The sequence below is a fragment of the Hesperophylax consimilis genome, chromosome 8 (genome assembly GCF_061612785.1).
Source record: "Hesperophylax consimilis isolate HC1 chromosome 8, BYU_Hcon_1.0, whole genome shotgun sequence".
NCBI lineage: Eukaryota > Metazoa > Arthropoda > Insecta > Trichoptera > Limnephilidae > Hesperophylax > Hesperophylax consimilis.
The window spans coordinates 32971327-32992517 of NC_142843.1; positions in this window are offsets into that span (position 1 = coordinate 32971327).

Genomic DNA, 21191 nt, shown 5'->3' on the forward strand with positions numbered 1-21191 from the left:
TTTTAAATATTATTTTACGTCCAGCTGGGATTTTACATGGATTATAGGAACACGATATATTTTGTGAGCTACCGAAAATTATACACAAGGATTTTAAAACATTAAATATCATTAAGCTGATAAAATGAACATCAAACAATATTTGTAAAACATGTGGCAGTAAAATAAAACAAAATATAAACTAGAAAAATACAATATACAGGGTTTTCCAATAAGAAGTGTTATTTTGAATATCCCGCTATTTCGGTAGATATTACTTTTGAAGCTGTAATTTTTTTACATTTGAAAAGTAGAAACTACGTCATTAATAAAAATGGATCGATACACGCTTCAACAACGCATTGAAATTATTAAAATTCACTTGAGTGAATCAAATGCAAATCATCTTGAGTGATGAGGCCCATGGGGCCCATTTCCACCTCGGTGGCTTCGTCAACAAGCAAAATTGTCGCATCTGGAGCTCGGAAAACCCAAGAGTTATTGTTGAAAAGCCTCTCTATCCTCAACGTGTGACTGTTTGGTGCGGTTTATGGTCCGGCGGAGTCATTGGACCTTACTTTTTCGAAAATGAGGCTGGAGCAACAGTTACGGCGAATGGATTGCGCTATCGAGAGATGATCAATGATTTTTTATGGCCGGAATTGAATGGTATTGATCTAGACAACGTTTACTTTCAACAAGACGGCGCTACGTGCCACACAAGCAATGAAACCATTGATCTTTTTCGATTGAATATCAAAATAACACCTCTTATTGAAAAACCCTGTATAAAAAATCACTATCTACATTACCAACGCTACTATAATTTGTACGATTAGATTATGCTTAATTCTATAAATGGAGTCAGTAAATATATCAATAGTACCCCCAAACTTGTTGCCTAGATTATGCAACCTATTGATTTGTGAGTGTGTCTGATAGTTTGTAGTGTATGTATTGCAGAATAATGTTACATATTTTCTTGTGTTCCTAATCGGTACATGGAATTCAATAGTGGCGACGATGGTAGGGCTGTCAATTAAATTGTCAATTACTCTATGTAATACTGGTCTGACATAATTCTCCTGTCAGGCAGCATTATTAGATGCAATTGATTCATCAATCTGACATAATTATTGGAATGCTTATCTTAAAAATTATGTATCTTAAATTTTGTGCTGAACTCGTTCTATATTATAGAATAGTTCTATATTAGAATAGGAAAATTTATACAAAGGGGACCAAATGGGTGGATTATATTTCAAATTGTGATTTAAATGTGCATGATACTTATAAATGTTACACAATACTAAAGTTGTTGACTAACTTTCTTACAGCGTATTATAACTTGGGTGAAAACCTTATTTATATTATGGGTTCACTCTGGTTTCTCTCTGGTTTCACTTTGTTTTCACTGTAAAAGCTTTTGTATTCTTATAATAATTAATTCATTTGTTGCATATTGTTAAATATTATTTATAATTTTTAAAATGGGGTATTTTCAAAGACTACAACTTAAAAAACAGCCAATGTCTGGTAAGACGGCTGTCACCAACATCGTCCTGTGTGACGTCAAAGCCGCCGAATTCAAATTGCAAATTGAAAATAGCACATTTTAAATTGTTCAGAAAATTTCAATAAAAATAAAACAGTAAAATAAAATTAAAATATCTGCATTATTATAATGAAAATACCCTATTGTCTGCAAAAGTAATAATGTTATAATTTGGACTCACATTGTAACAGTAATAATTGATTGAGGCATTTAACTTTTTTTACATTAGCTCCCCACAGAAGGCTCTGAGGAAAATAATTTTTCTCAGGGCCTATGTCACATTTGGGGATGCTGGGAGGAGGGTCTTTTTAGGGAGGGAAGGATAGGATGTTTTGGAAAGGAACAAGTCGTCGGCGAGCACGAATCTGTGGGTCAGTGTGTCCAGGAGTGACGAACGTATGGATTCATCCCTCCCCTGCGGTGCAAGGCGATGTTCCGAGATATCCCTCAACCAGTTTTTTCCGATCCGGCCCACCACTAGAATTCCTAGAAAAACCTCACCCCACGAACATGGGCACCCCTGCTAAGTCACCAAACGTAGCAAACCACTTAAAGTGACCTATGGCAGGGTTGTTGGTTATCCAATAAGTGGTTCCTGGGGCTGTATGTTTAATTCATGAGGTTATAATCTATACTACTGTGAATGCTTTCTACTTTTCCTCGTAATTGTGAACCGACTTCCAAATAGTGAGTAATTATTTTAACCGTACGCACCCTTATTTTCGCTGCACTGCCTGAAGTTTGCGATGGGGCGAGGGTTGGGGTGAATTTCTGGTGAAGAAGGATGCCTCCCTTCCCTTAGCGACCCCACCCATACTTTCCCCCACATTCCCCACCTCCCGTTCATACCACAGCCCACCCCCTACCCCGCCAGCTGATTGGCCGAAGGCTGCAGTAGAACAGGAAATTCTTCAAATTTGCATATTGTCCTTCAGCGGGGGTTTTGAAATTATTTGGCCTGAGTAATTTTCCTTCGATATGGTTTGGATACTTGAGAATGTACACAAATATCATGTATTATTAGTAAGGTAGGGTTATTTTCGTTTTCTGATGCTGTTAGGTATCAATTTAGTAAATAAAATTAAAATCATAATCAATCCTTAAAAACACATAAAATTAAAAAGCTAACGGTCGCAGCTGGGAATCAAATCTAGGACCTTTGTCTTACTGGGACAATATTTCGACCACTGACTTACAATTGAGTATTCCACAATTGAGTATTCCACAATTGAGTATTCCACAATTGAGTATTCAACAATTGAGTATTCCACAATTGAGTATTCCACAATTGAGTATTCCACAATTGAGTATTCCATAATTGAGTATTCCACAATTGAGTCTTCCACAATTGAGTATTCCACAATCGAGTATTCCATCAACTTGGTGAAGTAAAAAAATGACTGTTTTTTTGTAATAAAAAAAAGTGAGCAGGTACCGCACAAGAGTTCTATCTGCTCCCAACCGTCTGGAGACAGTGAGACTATGGCATTATTAATTGGGTTAAGTTGTAAGGCAATGGGGAGGGGAAGGAGGCAGGAAGAATAAGATGAGGAAGTACCAGTTTAAACAATTCTGGTCAATAAACAGCCTAAAGCCATTTCAAGCAATTTTTCGATTCTGAGCGGCGGTTCTTCACCAGGGCAACACTGAAAGTATTTATCACTCCACATTATATAAATTATTATTTCATTTTTTCTGAATACTTTATAAAAAATTCAACCATCTTTTTCATTGGTATTTTAAAATAAGACTTCATTAAATTTACCTATATTCAAAAGGTCATACTATTCTGCAAAGTAAAAGTAAGTCATTTCTAACATCTTAGTCACACAATTCAAGATTACTCCAAGGATAGTTTCAAAAAGAGATTGATAGGAGATGTACCAGAAAGAGAAGCATGACTACTAAATGGCAATACGGTCCTAATTGTACGATTTTTGTAGATTGTCATAAAGATTAGGAAAAGTTAGATGTCAAGAATAAATTAAATTGGTTAGTCCTCGGAGGATACACTTTACTTCAATTATTAATTTCTTTATACGCTTTATCGTGCGTTTAAAGCTAGCCACAAATACGGTATTCAATATGTAGGATTACAAAATGACATAATGTTGTTTGGTACAAATATACTACAGCACACGGTCAAACAAACTATTACACATATCACACTCAAAAACTAACCACACACAACATGCATTTTTCAGAAGGACATGCACAAAATACAATAATATATTTTCAGACGCCGAAATTTTCCATTTGTCTTTGGTTCAGTTTACTAAATTCGCAGTTGAGAAAATTAAAACAAATTGTTAATTACGTATTCTTCCCCGTATCTAAGATATCCCAATTATTTTCATTAAGGTGTTTTTTATGTTTTTCTGTTTATTTTTTTTCTGTATGTAACATTATTTTCTGTGGAAACTTCACTGGTTAATGCAACATGTAAAATTTAATCATAAATATAAAATTTTGAAACTGTTTGTTTCCCCAATACTCTAAAACGAAAATAAAATAAAATACCATGTAGCAGTATTATGTTTTATATCTGGAAACTCTTTCCAAGTATATTTCTTCAAGTGCCTACATTGAATTTTTTTTTTTACTAGTTGTACCCCGCCACGCGTTTCTGCGGCTCAGTCTATCTGTGCGGATAGAGAAAGAATACCGCGTGTTTTTTTACGTCCAACAGATGGCGCTATTTTTCAAAAAGTACGTTTTTACCTGTCACAGGTGACATCTATGTAATATCTTATTATATGAAAATCGTTAAAAAAATAGTGTTCGTACACGCTAATCTCCGAAACCATCCAACTGATTTCAATTAAATCTTGTCAATGTGTATGGTTGGTTACAACTTGAAATATAGGATAGTTTTGAACCCGATAGGTGAGATGGTTTTTTTTAGATTTCTCATCCAAAAATACATACAACCACAAATCTTATGATTTCAAAGGAAATTGTGAATTTAATTTATTACTGTTCTAACTAACTGTTTACTATTCGCAGAACTACTAGTTTATCTATCGCCTTTAGAAGTAGAAATATGTATATTTTTTTGCCTTTCGTTAACTTTTACCTACAATATACACAATGCGTGCTACAGGCGAAATGTTCAAATTATATTTAAGGTACAATACTTTCCCCTAATCTGCAGACAGAAGACCCGGTTGATAAAATGCCTCCGATCAAATATGGTGGTCTCTCGAAACTGCGACTCCACTGTATTAGTTGGTGTTAGAAGGTGCTGCTGTAATAAGCCCTATGCCACACACTCAAAGGACCAGTTCCAAAACTCTGTTAAATGAAAATATGAACTAAACTCGATGGACAGTATTCCTCAGTGTTTTAAATCTGGTATTCTGGAATATAAGATTGTCCAGATTGGATTATAGGAAATAAAGGATTCACCCGCCGCAGTTGGGGCCATAAAGTCTGCCAGCTTCTGGATGCTTCTCTCGTAATATGAATATTTAAATATAAAATCCACAGTATTGTATTCCGTGGACTTACTTATACTACACATCAATCACCCCTGTCTGAGGTATGATTTTACACTAAGCTCCACTTTGAAAGGTAGGGTTTATATCTTTTTTCTTCTTGCTACAATTAATCCGGTCATGGTGTCATTTTAGGATGGGTACATTGGTTAGGTAGGACAATTGCAGGATGTGATATTGAGGTTTAGTAGGTATCCATCAAGTCTTTGCATATTGATCCCTACCTACTCCCATTTATATTGAGTGACCATTGGGCTTCAAACGTATACGGATTGAGCAGAGTTTTAATGATAATAATAATAATGTTTATTTCAGCTGGATAGACCGGTGTGTGCAATGCTCTGCCTGCCATAAAAGTTAACATTTAAGTTAATACATAAAAAGAAAATCAATAAAGAAATAAATAAAAATAAAAATAATAAAAAATTAATACATTGATGAGCACATTAGGACTTTATGGTGGCTTGAGTGAAATTCTCCATCTCTGGTGTAGAGGCGCTCCCTGCCACTGGGCAACGGCCTGGACAAGAGTGTTGTCCAATCTCTGGTAGCTCTGACTCGTCCCCGCTATTCTGTGGTGCATTAAAGTAGCGAACCCATGCACCCTTCCTTCGGTGAACATCTGTGAGGCGCTGCATCGCCAGGGGAGGCCAAATAGGGCTCTGTATGCGTGGTTGTACTGTACTCGGAGTGTGTTCATGACGCCTTGTGTGTATGTCGTCCATAGCTCGCTAGTGTAGAAGCTCATACAATATGTTTGGAAAAGTTGCTTTTTCACCGGAGGACTGCATTTGTTGAATCTTCTGGCAAGCATGTTAGCTCGCACACTCAGTACTCTTCTTTGACGTTCTATGTCTTTTTTATCATTTAGGTCATTGGTGATGACATGCCCCAAATATTTGATTTCGCTGCATATTTTCAGGTGGAATGACAGTGAGACCATTATTTGCTTTAAATATCAGCAGGGATGACTTTTTAGCATTGTATATTAGCCCGTGACTATCAACGTAAGCTTCGCATATTGCCAGAAGTTTTCTCATCGCTCTTAACGATGGAGCTAGTATGACCATGTCGTCTGCATAGCTAATATTGTTCATACATACCCCGGCAATGTGGCATCGGATTCTTGTTGTATTTAGTGTTTTTGTTGCAAAGTAAAAGCAAAGTGTATCTTTCACTACAAGAAATAATGAGCATATCTGAATCCCTAGCAAACTTACTACATCCTAGCTGGCTTCCGAGACTTTTAGAGCAATAATTATTACACTTTGTGAGGCTTCCTTGTTCTATGTTTGACGTAATTAACAAAAATCTTCATCGCATTATATTACTCTTGAGACTATTCAATCTCAACGAATTAGATTGAGCGAAACCTTATAATATCTGAAATTGCAATATTACGTAGTAGCGCAAGGTTTAACCGATGAAGGGAATTTAGTTACATTTAGCCTACGAATCACTGCATTCTTCAAGTAAAAGGTAAAACTGTGGCATCTATTAATTACCTATCCCGATACGCGGATAAATTGTGAAGCTAAGAAAGTAATCAAATGTGAATGCGAAGGAAATATGAATGGTATTCTGAAGAAAAAAATGACGTCTTTTGAAGTAAATAATATGTGTTAAAATAAAATAAAATTCCAGAATCGATTCCCGATCAACTATTTAGGCCATTTTACACACCGTACTATTGTAAGAACGGCGGAATAGATTCAATTTCAAATTACTAATTTCGGTTGTCTGTGCTGTGCGTTAGTGAGTCTTGCGTCAAATCGTGTTCATTGCACTCAAATTTGCTTAGAATTTAAGTGTCATTTTCAAAATTGGAACTGATTGTGGGAAGAATTCCGACAAGCAATACGGTAGGCTATACTATGATACTTTGAAGGAAAACGATTTAATTTATTTTTTAAATTGGAACTAATTTGTGAAGACTTCAGACCATCGCGTGAGATTTCATGGATATGCGCTTGTAATTACTGAAAATATAAAATTACATATTTTTGCGTACTCACATCACATCTGAAATAATATTGTTTAATAATTTGAAATTCATATATGAGCTACATAATTCCAGACAATTGTTTTAGATATAATTCTAACCTAAAAGATTTGTGTAAAAAAATCGAGTTATTCAGTGAAAAAAAATAACTATTGCAAAAACTAGTAGCTGATTAAATACTTAATACAATAATTTAATAATAATAGCTCGTATGCAACGTGGGACCATTGCGGGTAATCCAATTACAGCAAGCACCGCGTCAAAAGCACTGCAAATAATTGCACAATCCATTTTAATCAAAGCTATCGTGAAGTTTCAAACGGTTCTCGTATTTTGTGAGCTCGATGGCCGTCACTTCGATTGTACGACCACCTGACTGCATAGGACGAACCTCGTGCATGGCATTTCATACTTTATCAAATGTAGCGGAGAAAACGGAGAATTCCGGTGAAGGGACCTTACTTTTTCGTCTATTGCGAAGATATTTCACCCGTTTATTCCCATTAATATAATTCTAAAAATGTAGTCCGAGTCTAGCATACGTTTAACAAGGTACATAAACTTTAAGCTCAAAATTCCAATTAAAAACATTGTAAGTTCGATTAATCAATAGGCCTCTTGCATCCCATTTTTTTATTTTATTTTCCGGTTTAGGCAAATATTCTAAGACATTCTGTATTTTTTTTTTTTTTTTAATCGTATTTTTGAAACCATGGCGATTTTTTGAAAATTTTAATCCGAAAAATCGGACCATTTTTTCATAAACCGGAAAGACGGAACATAATTTATGGGTGCGAAAACAAAATAATTACATAGCCCAAAAACATTTAAAAAAAAAACGACGCATTTCACACGAATGGCAGAGGAGAATAACGAGGCATACCAAAAATATTACATCTCATAAATATTTTTTTCCTTGAACCTTCTTATTGATCATTAATCCTTATTAATTTATTTAAAGTTTTATTCCAGCAGTACTGGGAGGATATTGCAATCTCAGTCTGCCATATTAAATGAGATGACATATAATATAAATATACTTATACACAATATTATAGGATTGATGAATATATACGATTATAATGTTCAGTCACTTAATCCAAATATTTTACAATAAAACCTAATGTACATAAAATTAAATGAATTAAAGGGGAAGGTTTATCAACAATATGAAATATATAAACAAGTATAAAGAAGGTTCTCATAAAATATATTTAGTTGGTCGAAGTACCTATATATTCTATATGTACCAAGGTTGGTTTTTGTTTTTGCAATGAGACTATTTTTAACAGCTGCACATTCTAGTTATATAACATATAACTTGATATTGTACCTCTTGTTTGATACTATCCAAATGTTGCGATTTAAATTATTCTTGTACTCATAAACTCATAATAATATATTATTAAATTTGATTTTGTTAAAATCAGGACCATCACCATTATACTTCTAAGACAGCCGCCACGGAAGGATAATCTGTACGATTTTCACATCATAACATCTGTCACTTCTGAATAATATCTGTCATGTCAAAACGAAGTACTTCCAATTCTAAAGGTACGTCCACACCGGTAACGAAATAGCAAAGTTGTATAACAATTGTTTTAAAACATGTATATATGTTGTATAAACTTTGTTGTACAACTTTTATAATTTTGTTATATAACAAGTTACAACTAGCAAACGCGTCCACACCTCATGAAACAAGAAATGCAACACTTTCAATCATTTGAGGATTCAGTAGTAATCATGGCTTCGGAGGAAGAGGTTTTGCTGGCCGCCGCGGCCTGTGTAATTATATCAACTCACCGTCAACCAACTCAGCGCAGATGGTGGGTGCGACCTTCGCTGGAAGCTCGACATCGTTACAGTGGAACTCACCTGATGGAGGATCTGATGGAAGACGGTAGAGATCCCCTTAGTGGGGAAATCAGGGATGATGGGAGTTTTCGGAATTTCGCTCGAATGAGCAGTTCTGACTTTGAATATCTCTTGATCAATGTTGCCCCAACTATTGCAAAGCAGGACACCAATTATCGATGGGCTATACCTGCAAGAGAAAGGCTTGCAGTTACTCTGAGATTTTTGGCGAGTGGTGATTCCTATCAAAGCTTGAGTTACTTATTCAAGATCTCAAAGCAGAGTATTTCCAAGATTGTTCCTGAAGTCTGTAGGGCCCTTATTGTCTTCTTGAAGGATGTAATCAAGGTATGTATATCAATAATTATATTCAAACAAATATTTTATTATGCAAACTTTAATATATATTATGCAAACTTATATACTATTACTTTCAATAATGCTAAATAAAATGAAGAAAAAAAAAACAATTAAAAAGCCAATTACATATCCAGTAAATTCAACGAGTCAGTCGTTGCTTGGTCAACGGGGCTAGGTTCGGCAGATGTGCTAGCTGCAGAGTAAGCATCTGGGCTGACAGCAGAGTAGACTTGCTGGGTACTAGGGTGCAACTGTGGGCTTACGTCACCGTAGAATTGTGGGCTTCCTTGACCGTAGACTTGTGGGCTTCCTTGACCGTAGACTTGTGGGCTTCCATGACCGTAGACTTGTGGTCTTCCGCGTAGATCTTGCCTTTCTGCGTGGTACAAAATGTTAGTAAGTTGATGTTTCGTGTCCACCACCAACATTTTATCTTTCAAATTTCTCAGGGCAATAGCTACTTGTTCCCCAAATACATCAAACTCGTCCCTGGTCCTGGCGCTAAGCTTTTTCATTACATCGTATGCTTCCCTGGCCATACTGTCGTTGTGGGATCTCTTTTTGCTGGGTCTTTTCATTTGAGATGGCGGAAGGAAAGTAGACTGTTCTTGCTCTGTCTGTGTCTCTTCTGGCCCCTATAAAGAAAAACAAATTTCATTAATTCAAAGAAATGAAGTGGGTTGTCAACAATAAGTATATGATGAAATATTTTCTTTTTTTGCAGACCCCAAGCAGTCAAGGAGAATGGCTTGATTTAGCTGCTGACTTTGACCAAAAATGGAATTATCCTCACTGCTGTGGCAGCATTGATGGGAAACATATTACGTTGCAAGCTCCCAAACACAGCGGTAGTGATTATTTCAACTACAAAGGGTATTTCAGTATTGTACTTATGGCCATCGTCAACGCAAACTACTGTTTTACTTATGTCAGCATTGGATGCCAAGGGCGAATATCTGATGGTGGCGTGTTTGGCAGTACAGAGTTCAAGAGGCTTCTTGAAACATCACATTTACATTTGCCAGCGGCAACACCTCTGCCTGGGAGAACACTGCCAACTCCTTACGTTTTTGTGTGTGACGACGCTTTTCAGTTACTGCCAAACATGATGAAACCGTATCCGGGGGCACAAGCAAAAGGTTCGCCACAGAGAATATATAATGGCAGACATAGCAGAGCAAGGCGCACTGTGGAAAATGTATTTGGTATAATGTCAGCTGTATTCAGAGTCCTCAGAAAACCCCTGCTTCTTGAGCCCCTAACTGCAGAAAATGTTGTCCTAACTTGTTGCCTCCTCCACAACTTTCTTCGAAAAAGTCAATCAGCATCATCGTACACCCCCCCTGGGACCTTCGATGATGAAGATACCTCCTCCGGTGAAGTTACACCTGGACATTGGAGAATCGTGGGTGAACCAACAGATACCTTTCTGCGGCTCAGAAGGATCCCGAGAAAACCCTCCGACGTCGGCAGAATGGTTCGTAATGAAATCAGCGCTTTTTTTCAATCTGAAGAGGGATCAGTGCCGTGGCAAAACAGATACTGAATGCGAGGGATTAAGTAGGTACCTACCTACATTGTTTTTCTCCTCCCACTTTCTTCTTAGTGACAAATAATTATTATGTAGGTACCTACTAAATAGGTAGTTAACTACTAAATTAAAGTTGAAAAATTAAACTGTATAAAATGTAATTAAAATTAATTAAAGTTTAATTAAAACTGAAGTGTGTTTACCTGTGCCTGATCTGACGCCTGTGTGGACTCATCTGGTTGCTGCAGTTCACCCGTGAGCTGCTGTCCGACTTCTTGTTGGTGCCTCGGTGTGTTTTTATCTTTTAGAAAAAGCAGAGAGTGGAAATATATCCATTTGGTCTTGTAAGGGGCATCAGCTCCGTCTCCACTCTTCCCTTTTTTCAATTCGCGCTGGAATTGTCCAATTAGCATCCGAACTTTCTTCTCCACCTCATCCACGTTTCCTTCAAAATCGGAAGCTAGATCAGCCCAACCATCTTGCTTTTTATTACGGTTTTTGTATTCATTGTGTTGTGGATCCCAAAGTACTGCTTTCTCACGATACTGCTCAATCAATCTTTCGGTATTCTCCTTCGTCCACTCCATCTCCAAAAGACCTCAAAAAATACCTCACAAAATACACAAAACAAAGAACGCCAGTCAAATTAAAAAAAACTCCACGCACTCAGACACACTCACTTACAGATAGTTCTCCATCAACTGATGGGAGGACACTGAAAGGTGGGTTGTTTGTTTTTTGTGTTTTTTTTTTTTGTTTTGTTGTGTGTGTGGACGAGCTTGCAACTTGTTATACAACCAAGTTATCTAATTCCTTTGATCTTTACCGACAACCTCTGGGTAACATGTAACCTGCTATAAAAACAGAAAAAAAGTTACACAACATCGTGTTATACAACATTTTTCAGTTGAATTTCTAACAAGTTACATAACATTGGTTATATAACTCTTTGTAACACGTTTTGTTACTGGTGTGGACGCACCTTAACGCTGCGTTTTGTTACTGTTTTGTTATTTAATTAAACATGGATTCGTGTAGTAACCGTAGGATCCGAGATCGTAAAAATAATTATAAATATTGTATGGTTCCTTTGTGCCCAAATACTTCGGCGACTACTAAGGAAAAAAGATTTTTCGTTGTACCGCGAATTTCAGCAATTAGAAAACAATGGTGTATTGCAATTCATAGGTCCAGTCAATTGGGTGAACTGTCAAATAAAACCGTACGATATGTCTGTGAAGATCATTTTAATGTAAGTATATTTTTTACAATATTATTGTTTGAACACAATATTTAAAAAATACATATTTTTCTTTGTTGCATGCTTCACGAATAGTTTGCTGTACAGTACAGTAGGTTGAGTAGGTGGGTCTATTACCTAGTGACAACAAGCCTACACACATTACAATATTGTTACACTTTTGCAGGCTATTCTCAAATGAAGATACTTATTATATTTGCATTGTTAAGTTTGTATTGAATAAATACAATGTCTCTTGATAAGTTGTATTTTTATTTTCAGTTAAGCGTGGATGCTCGGAAATGGCCCCAACATCTAAGTAAAAGGGTGCTTTTAAAAAAAGGAACCATTCCTCATAAATTTGAATGTCAAATTGGAGCTGATGGGCGAGATCTACTCAATGTGGTGGATCAGCATCCAAGCTCATCTAAAGGCGGTGAAGTGTTTGTTGCAAGTCTCGAGCCAATGTCTCCTTGCCTGTCTGATGTGGATGAGTCTGTGCCACAACAGATCATCAATCAACCTCAAGACTACGTTGAACTGGAAGTGTCGTTTCCTCTCGAGAAGCCTCAATGCTCTGGACTCCAAATACTTCAACAACATGTGGATGGACCACAAGATACATCAAGCTCCGAAGAAAACTTTCACATGTTGATAGTTGAGAACGCAACTGATTCGAAAGCCATTCAATGCAATTTGAAAAAGAAATTCAAAAGTAAATTGACAAATACAGGAAAAGAACACAGTAGGGGTCCAATCGAGTGTTTAACTACTCGTGACGTAAGTACTTCTCCTGTGAAGCATAATAAAAATACCAAGAATGTACAACTAAAGCATGTCACTCTTCAGCCAGACAGTTCTGCCTCGGAATCGGCATCTGGTTCAGAATACTCCCAACAAGCTACGTCAGATTCGTACGTTGATAGTAGTTCAAATAGTGATTTCAAAAGTCTGTCATTGAAATTAACTCTGCAGCATATTGAAAACAAACCAAAGCTGTATTTAGGAATCCTTAAAGATTTTTATTGGATTGTTAAAACCCTAGCACTCCTTGAAAATATAAACATTTTAAATGTTTTAATCGTTTTAAAAAAAATTAAATTAAACTCTAGTTTCAGCATTTTAGGTGATGAATTTGGCCTTTCTGAGGCTCAAGCTTCAAGAATCTTTAAGCAAAGTTTACCGAAGTTATCTCGTCATCTTGCAGAACTGGTATTTTGGCCTAAGTCAGAAGCAATAGAAGCCTTACTACCAATTCCATTCAGAGCAAGATACAAACATGTCGTATCAATCATAGACTGTTTTGAAATTCAGATAGAGAAGCCATCAAATCCACTGCAGCAGGCACTAACTTGGTCAGAATATAAAAAATGCAATACACTCAAGTACCTAATATCAATCACTCCTGATGGCTTTATTAACTTCATTTCAAAGGGCTTTGGTGGACGTACTACAGATATGATGATTGTGGAAAAGTGCGGCTTCTTGGACAACTTGTCTGAAGGCATGTCGGTAATGGCAGATAGAGGTTTTAAGCAACTAGCTACTATTTTAGAAGGCAAACATTGTCAACTTGTGCGTCCACCAAGTGTTGTTACAGGTGTAAATAGCACTAAAAGAGAGGTGAAGTTATCCAAGCAAATAGCAGCCCTGCGTATACACGTTGAACGTGTAATAAGCCGGCTCAGAGAGTATAATATTCTAAAGCCACATTCTTGTATAGACTTCCATTTGACTCAACAAGTTGACCATATTGTTATGATTGCATGTGGACTCATAAATCTACAAAAACCAATAATTTGATCATATTAGTCTTATTAATATTATTAGTCTTTTAGTGTTTTGTGCTCTACGCTAATGTTTAGTTTAAAATGTTATGTGCGCTTCATTATCATATAAACTTTAACTTGAATATAAATATTCATAATATGTACCAGTGTAATTTTGTTTATCCTTCATGTAATGTATATAGAATAAGTCTAAAGTGTATAATATTATGTAATTATAGCGCCAGTATGTGTTTTTTATAAAAACATATGTTGGAGCTTTTACTTAGAGTTTATAGGCAATGAAGCCACCAAAAGGGATAATATCAAATACTGTAGAATAATTTATGTATAACACCTTCAACTTCTTACATTTACCATACATTCTGATTATGCTATACTAGCGCCTCCTAGCCCCGTGACTTCTGTGGGTTGGTTTTTTTTAATGCATGTTATTTGAAATGTTTTCTTTATTTTACGTTAATAAATTATATAAGTCGAAAATAAAATATTTAGTAACCTACATACGACCTTACTGTTCTTATGCTCACACGTAAAAAGAATATTAAAGCCCGCCATTAGGTTTGTATTGTCCCGAAGAAATGCAACATGCTACACTAGCGCCATCTAGCGGCCAGCGTTACCAGTCAGTGCAAGTACTGACTATAATAATGCTTCCAATATTTTACTGAGAGTGGATTGATTGCTATTCATTCATTACGCCTTACTTTTACATCAAGTTTATATAAATACAGTTGTGTTGTAGCAAAGTGATCATGTTCCACTTTTTAATACATTTCTATTTGTGTTAGAATTTCCACTTTGTAATCATTTTCTTACTTCCAATAATAAATACAAAAAAAATCTATGCGATAATACAATAACATGTGTACGTATTATCAAATAAATACTAGGTATAAATGTAAAAATATGTCTTATGTAAACTTTTTGTTTTTGTTTTTCTGTCACTTTATACAAATACATATTATACTATGGTGGATGGGATGAAAATAATATGATGCTATTGTACATAATCAATATAATCATGTATTATTATGAATAAAGAAGCGAGTGTAGTGCAGTAAATACGTGATTTATTTCAAATAATGTATACCTATACATTTTTTTTAAGTACAGGAAATATAGCTCTGGACCAAAACAGCATGGCTTTATTAATAGCTTCGACACAGAATTCTTCATCGTAATCGATGTGGAAAACATTTATTTTGCCAGATGATTCAAAGTTGGGTTCAGCAACACAAAACACTCCCTTGAATTTGTTCAGTACAAACATTTGTATTTGCATTTGTGCATAATACTTTCTGGCAACAACACCCTCAAAAAAGTAATTTTTCATTGTACTATGTTTGACTGGACACTTGACCTCAACAATATAATCATCAGTGACTGCATCCGGGGAGCCACCGATAATTGGTAATTTGCAACTGATTTTGAAACCACATTCTTTATATTTGTGTCCCAGTTGGTTTGCTAGTACCTTTAACACCAAAGGTTCTAAAAGCCGACCTCGTTGCATAGCCTTTGTGTCTGGAATCTTGGCTGCCCCTAAGATGACTTCAGTCAATGTTCCATCCAATGTTTTGCAGTTAGCTGCCTCGTATAGTTTGGATGCAGTAATTCTGCCATATCGCATTTCGTACCATAACGGGCAGTTAGCCTGCTTTCTTGTTAGTGAAAAAACTTCCTCGAAGATATTTGGAGGAATATTTAGATCACATGTAATAAAATTGATGAAATCTGTAGCACTTGTATTGTGCAGGTTTCGTGTTTTCTTAAAAGCAGAAATCATCCTGTGCATGGACAAACAGTCAGTGGGCTTCGGATCCATGTAAAGTTGAGTCAGTTGGCATCGAAGCCCCTCCTTAAGACTCCTTTGGAGTACTGCTGCCAGGAAATCTCCATTACCTTTTTCCACGCTTTTTACTGCGTTCTTGCCAACTTGGGATGCCAGAATGAACTTTTGGGAGGTTCCGACACACGATAACTTTGATTTTCTCCAATAACAGTCGACAGATGTCGACGCTGGTTCTTCACTTCTCCTATGGAGCCATGTTAGAAATGCCAGTGCATGTTTACAGCCACCTGAAAGCAAAATGTTCCAAATATAAATTATTTGTCAACAGGTAGCTGGCAGAGACCCTCGCAATGATTCTGTGTTTGTTACATCACACAAGAGTTTGCTCTTCCCCACATCTCCATAGGGTAGAAGAGTGTAGAGGTTAGAGGAGAGAAACATATTTTACAATATAGCGACATACAGTTCAACTAACCTCTAGAAGCTGCACAGTCTTGACATTCTAAGACTTGTATTTCATCTTCCATCTCATCACACAAAAGTACAACAGAGTATGCTTTTTGGCGGACACGGTGCTCGGGGGTTATTTTTGCTTTCACTGTGCAGATAGGACCTTCTCTTTTTACCTGCACATACCCGATAGCATTATCACCATAACTTTCACGTGCAGACCTTTAAAATATATAATAATAACACGTTGAAAACAAAAGACAGTTGCATATAACTGAATGTTAACAATTGTCTTAATAATAATAATTGATGGAAACATAATATATAAGTACATATTAAATGTTGTCAAAATATATAACATAATATTCGTATATTAGAAGATACAGAAAAAATACTAACCTTTTTGTTTTGACATTTCTAATTTCGCTTCCAATGAAATTCATATTATTACTTAGAAAAGTAGCCATCATAAATGAATCTATGTTCGGCAAATTGTCAGACTGACCCTGAACAAAACCTACTTCAATCATTTCCAAATAATATATGCTTAATTTCTCAACAAAGTTAGCGGACTACAATACAAACAGCCAAACCCCAAACAAGTGTCAATATTCAAATTCACAAGTCGCCGGAAATCAAGGTGTTGCCATATAAAAAAAATAATCAGTGTGGAATTTTACAAAAATTAATTCAATAATATTGGAGACGGAACATTTTCAAGTGGTGACGTCACAAGCCAAAAATAACAGATTTATTTATTTTATTTAAAAAAAACTATACATTTCAAAATTTTTTGAGTAACATTTTCGTAATCTTAGTAGAGAAATCTATCCACTCATTTTTTTCCAAGTCATTAGAAAATCCTTGCAAGTGGCCTATTGCATTTAGTAACGCCGTCTGACAGGAGAATTATTTCAGACCTGGTTTAACTAAAAAATCATTGACAACTAGGAGCCCAAGAGAAAATGAAAAAAAAATCTGCAACACGTACACAACTAACTATCAGACGCATTCATTAACCAAAAGGATTCATGATCGGGGCAAGAAGTTTGGTGGTACTACTGATAATTATAATAGAAGGCTTATAAAAATATTGTATTTACTGACACTGTTTACTGAACTCAATTGTTATATCTCTGCTTACTTGCAGATTTCTGTGTTGGGAACTCTTTGAAAAAGTAAAAGGTTCTTTACTTTAATTGCGTTTATTTACGTTACAATAAATAAGTCTGGATTTAGCTACACTGTTCATTACCCGAGGGTTGGTAATTCTCTGTTTCTAGAAGCTTGTTGTCTGGCAATAATATCCCACAGGCAATTGCTACACTCTAGCGACATCTGTCGTACTCTGGAGTAAGCTTTATGACTGGTGTCACCTATCGCTGGAAAACCCAACTTATTACCAAACATCACAAGAATTAAGCGTAATCTACATCAGCCTTTTCTGAAATCCATAAATTATAGTTGGATAGGTGAAGCATTCACATGGAGATTCGATCCTGGGGGACGGAAGGTAGAAAGGGTGGGGGGTTGGAGAATTCATTATTAAGTTTTTTGGAACCTGATCGGATGAGATCTGACGTCATTGAAACCCACCCCACCAGCTATGACAGTTGTTGTAGTAAGTAACCAATTTGGATATTGTATACGATGATAAGCATCACTTATCACTTCAAATCTGGCCACTGATAATGTTAAAAATACTAAAATTAAAAAATGTTTTATTTATGAAAATCTACCAATATCGCTGAAAATTTAAAAGTTTGTTCTTATTAGTGTCATGAGGGTTTAGAGAGTGGTATTAGAAGTCGGTCCACTAGTGTGCTATAAAAAGGGTTTGCTTTACGGATTACAAGTATTAAAAAAAATAGTTTGATATTTATATTCACTTTAATTCTTTCTTTGATTTATTCAAATAGAATTAGACCCGAAATCCTTAGGGCAAGTTTTTTCACAGAACTGGAACAATATTCATCGTTTTAATAAAAATTAAAGTTCTAGTCACGTTCAGGCTTACATCTCTTGGTTCTTTCATCTGTCACCATGGACCGTGCGCTATGGAACATAGGTCTTTAGCCGAATTACGATCTGAGATCCGCTGTTTGCTCTCCCGGCTGGGCGGCTGTAGGGCGGCTGCAGGGCGGCTGGGCGGCTTTGGGGCGGAACGCTCTAACTCGACTCGAACTGGCCAATATTTGTGTAATGCATTCAGCACGCGATTTTATTGCAACTTCCACGCTCAAAGTTCGGTGATTTCGTCCGAGGGATCGCTAATCGCGGCTTTCATTTGCAAGCGAGGCTTGGGATTCAGCGAAGGTGAATAACTTCACAGATTAACAAACTTATTTTGTGCAAGGGGTAGAAGAAACTAGCAAATTAACAAATTGTGAAACAAAGCTTGGCTTATGTCTACAAAATATACTAGGAGCGCATAACGACGGAGGTCTAAGATATTTATTTAAAAATTGACCGTCAAACTAACGAACAATCCTCCAGGAGTACAGGAGCTTGAAGATGTAAAATAATACTAAAAACATATGTCTGCTATCGCACTCATTGAGGTTGAAGTGAGAATCTTTCCTTTGCCAATGTTCAAATTGGACACTTTGTTAAAAATGGTTCTGAAATGCTTATAACTCCAGAGTTGTGAGTTTTGCATGAGTGAGATATAACAGGCGCATAGCAAAAATTACTTCTCGCTGTTGTGCTCTTGATACAGGGTTTTCCAATAAGAGGTGTTATTTTGATATTCAATCGTAAAAGATCAATGGTTTCGTTGCTTTTGTGACATGTAGCGCCGTCTTGTTGAAAGTAAACGTTGTCCAGATCAATACCATCCGATTCCGGCCATAAAAATGAAAATGAACATGCTAACATCGGCGACATTTATTTCTTAAAATTAGCGCAGTATAAACATGCACTCAAAAATTATTTTTCCATAATGTAACTTTATATACGCAATATGGACATGTTGAAATGAAATGAGGATACTTCTCATTGTTCTTTTTTTGTTATTTTTGGTTGTGATACACAAAATAATTGTATGTTATTTTTAAGTTTAAAACTACTTTTATGTAATGATATTATTTTTTTATATATTTTTTTATATTATATGTTTATTTATAAAAGGCAGTATAGCCGTTTATGTATTTAAAATAAAAAAAAATCATTAATCATCTCTCGATAGTGCAATCCATTCACCGTAACTGTTGCTCCAACCTCATTTTCGAAAAAGTAAGGTCCAATGACTCCGCCGGACCATAAACCGCACCAAACAGTCACACGTTGATAATAGAGAGGCTTTTCAACAATAACTCTTGGGTTTTCCGAGCCCCAGATGCGATAATTTTGCTTGTTGACCAAGCCACCGAGGTGGAAATGGGCCTCATCACTCAAGATGATTAGCATTTAATTCACTCAAGTGAATTTCAATAATTTCAATGCATTGTTGAAGCGTGTATTGTTCCATTTTTATTAATGGCGTAGTTTCTACCTGTGAAATGTGAAAAAATGACAGCTTCAAAAGTAACATCTACCGAAATAGCGGGCTATTCAAAATAACACCTCTTATTGGAAAATCCTGTATATTCATAAGTATTAATCTATTGTTTAGTTAGCAGGGTAGGGAAAATTTTCATAAATATATATTTTATGTATTTTCGAACGTCATGTTCCAATAATATACCAATATTTTATTCTAATTTTCTACCGAGCGAAAGGTGTCATTCAGCATTTATGGTCGCCAAGCATAACTTGCAAGAAGTGTATTTTCATAAACAAATTAAATTAACGCCATATATAACTTGAGTAAAGTTTAACCTTTACAGGTGCCCAATTTGCACCTTAGAAACAGAATTAAGATTCTGCAATGTGTAGCGTCACATTTTTATCTCTTCTGGTAGATTATAATTTGATAAATTGTCATTTATTTAGTGAGGTTGTTTTTCGAGTCGGGAATTTAGATTTCCCGTACTACTCCAGCGTTATGTACCCCTGGTGCATTTGTATTTGGTGGGGTCGTGTTAATAAAGCTGAATTAACATTTTTTTAAATAAACATCAAGTTCAAAGCTCAAGGCACAAGATTCAAAGCTTGCTCAAATTTACGCCTTAGCAAAGGAATTACGATTCTACAAAACCCTCATTAATCTGTGACAATACCTATAGTTCCAGAGTTATAAGTTTTGCATGAGTGAGATATACAAAGCGTACATAAAAATTGCTTCTTCTGGCTCATAAGTCCCTGATAGAATATGATTAAGATTGTCAGTTTGATGGTCAGTTGAAAAATTGTAAATTATACTCGGTCCAACATTAGAACAACCCGTGGACGCGCATGTCTCCGCCCCTTCGCCCCACTCCTAAAAGGACGAGCGTTAACACATTTAGACCCACTTTTTTTTAACAAATTAATTATTTAATTTATTTTCCTACCGATAAATAAAATAAAAAATTAAAACATTTTAATACATTCAAATAATGATGATGATAGTATTACAATACATATTGTACTTTATTAGGCCTCAGATTTATCAAATCGGCTAAGAAATCAATCCAAAGTTGAAAATAAAAAAATGCCGAAAAGTTGAGGTTTGTGCACCACCTATCAAAAAACATAAAAAAACCGATCAACACCAGCATTCACAAATTTTATACATATATTACCTATCTATATCCTTGAATTATAAAAATGCATTGTTGTAAATCGAATAGTCATACAAATAACACATAAATAATGTTTACCTGTCCTTTTTTGTTTTTCGTAATTGGTGATAATGAATTCGGACATATCGGCTGAACATCCATTTTATAGCAGGGTCTGAATGGGTTAATTTCTCTAAGCGCGGGCACTAACGACTAACGAATTGTCAGCGAAGATTGCCGGAGATAGCCGAGCGATGGTGAAGGAAAGGAGCGGGGGGGGTGGTATGCGCAGAACGAACCTAATTTGGTACTCCAACAGGTCGTTCTTATCGTGGACAGAGAATAGATCTTTGTAGCTCTCCGGTGTTACATTTAAAATTGGTTTACCCCTTCAAGATTTTGTGCTCCTGGTAGATTTTCAAAAACGTTAATTTAATTAGTGTATATTGATGGTCTTGAAATTTTTATAATATTTAGCGGCTCTCACCCATC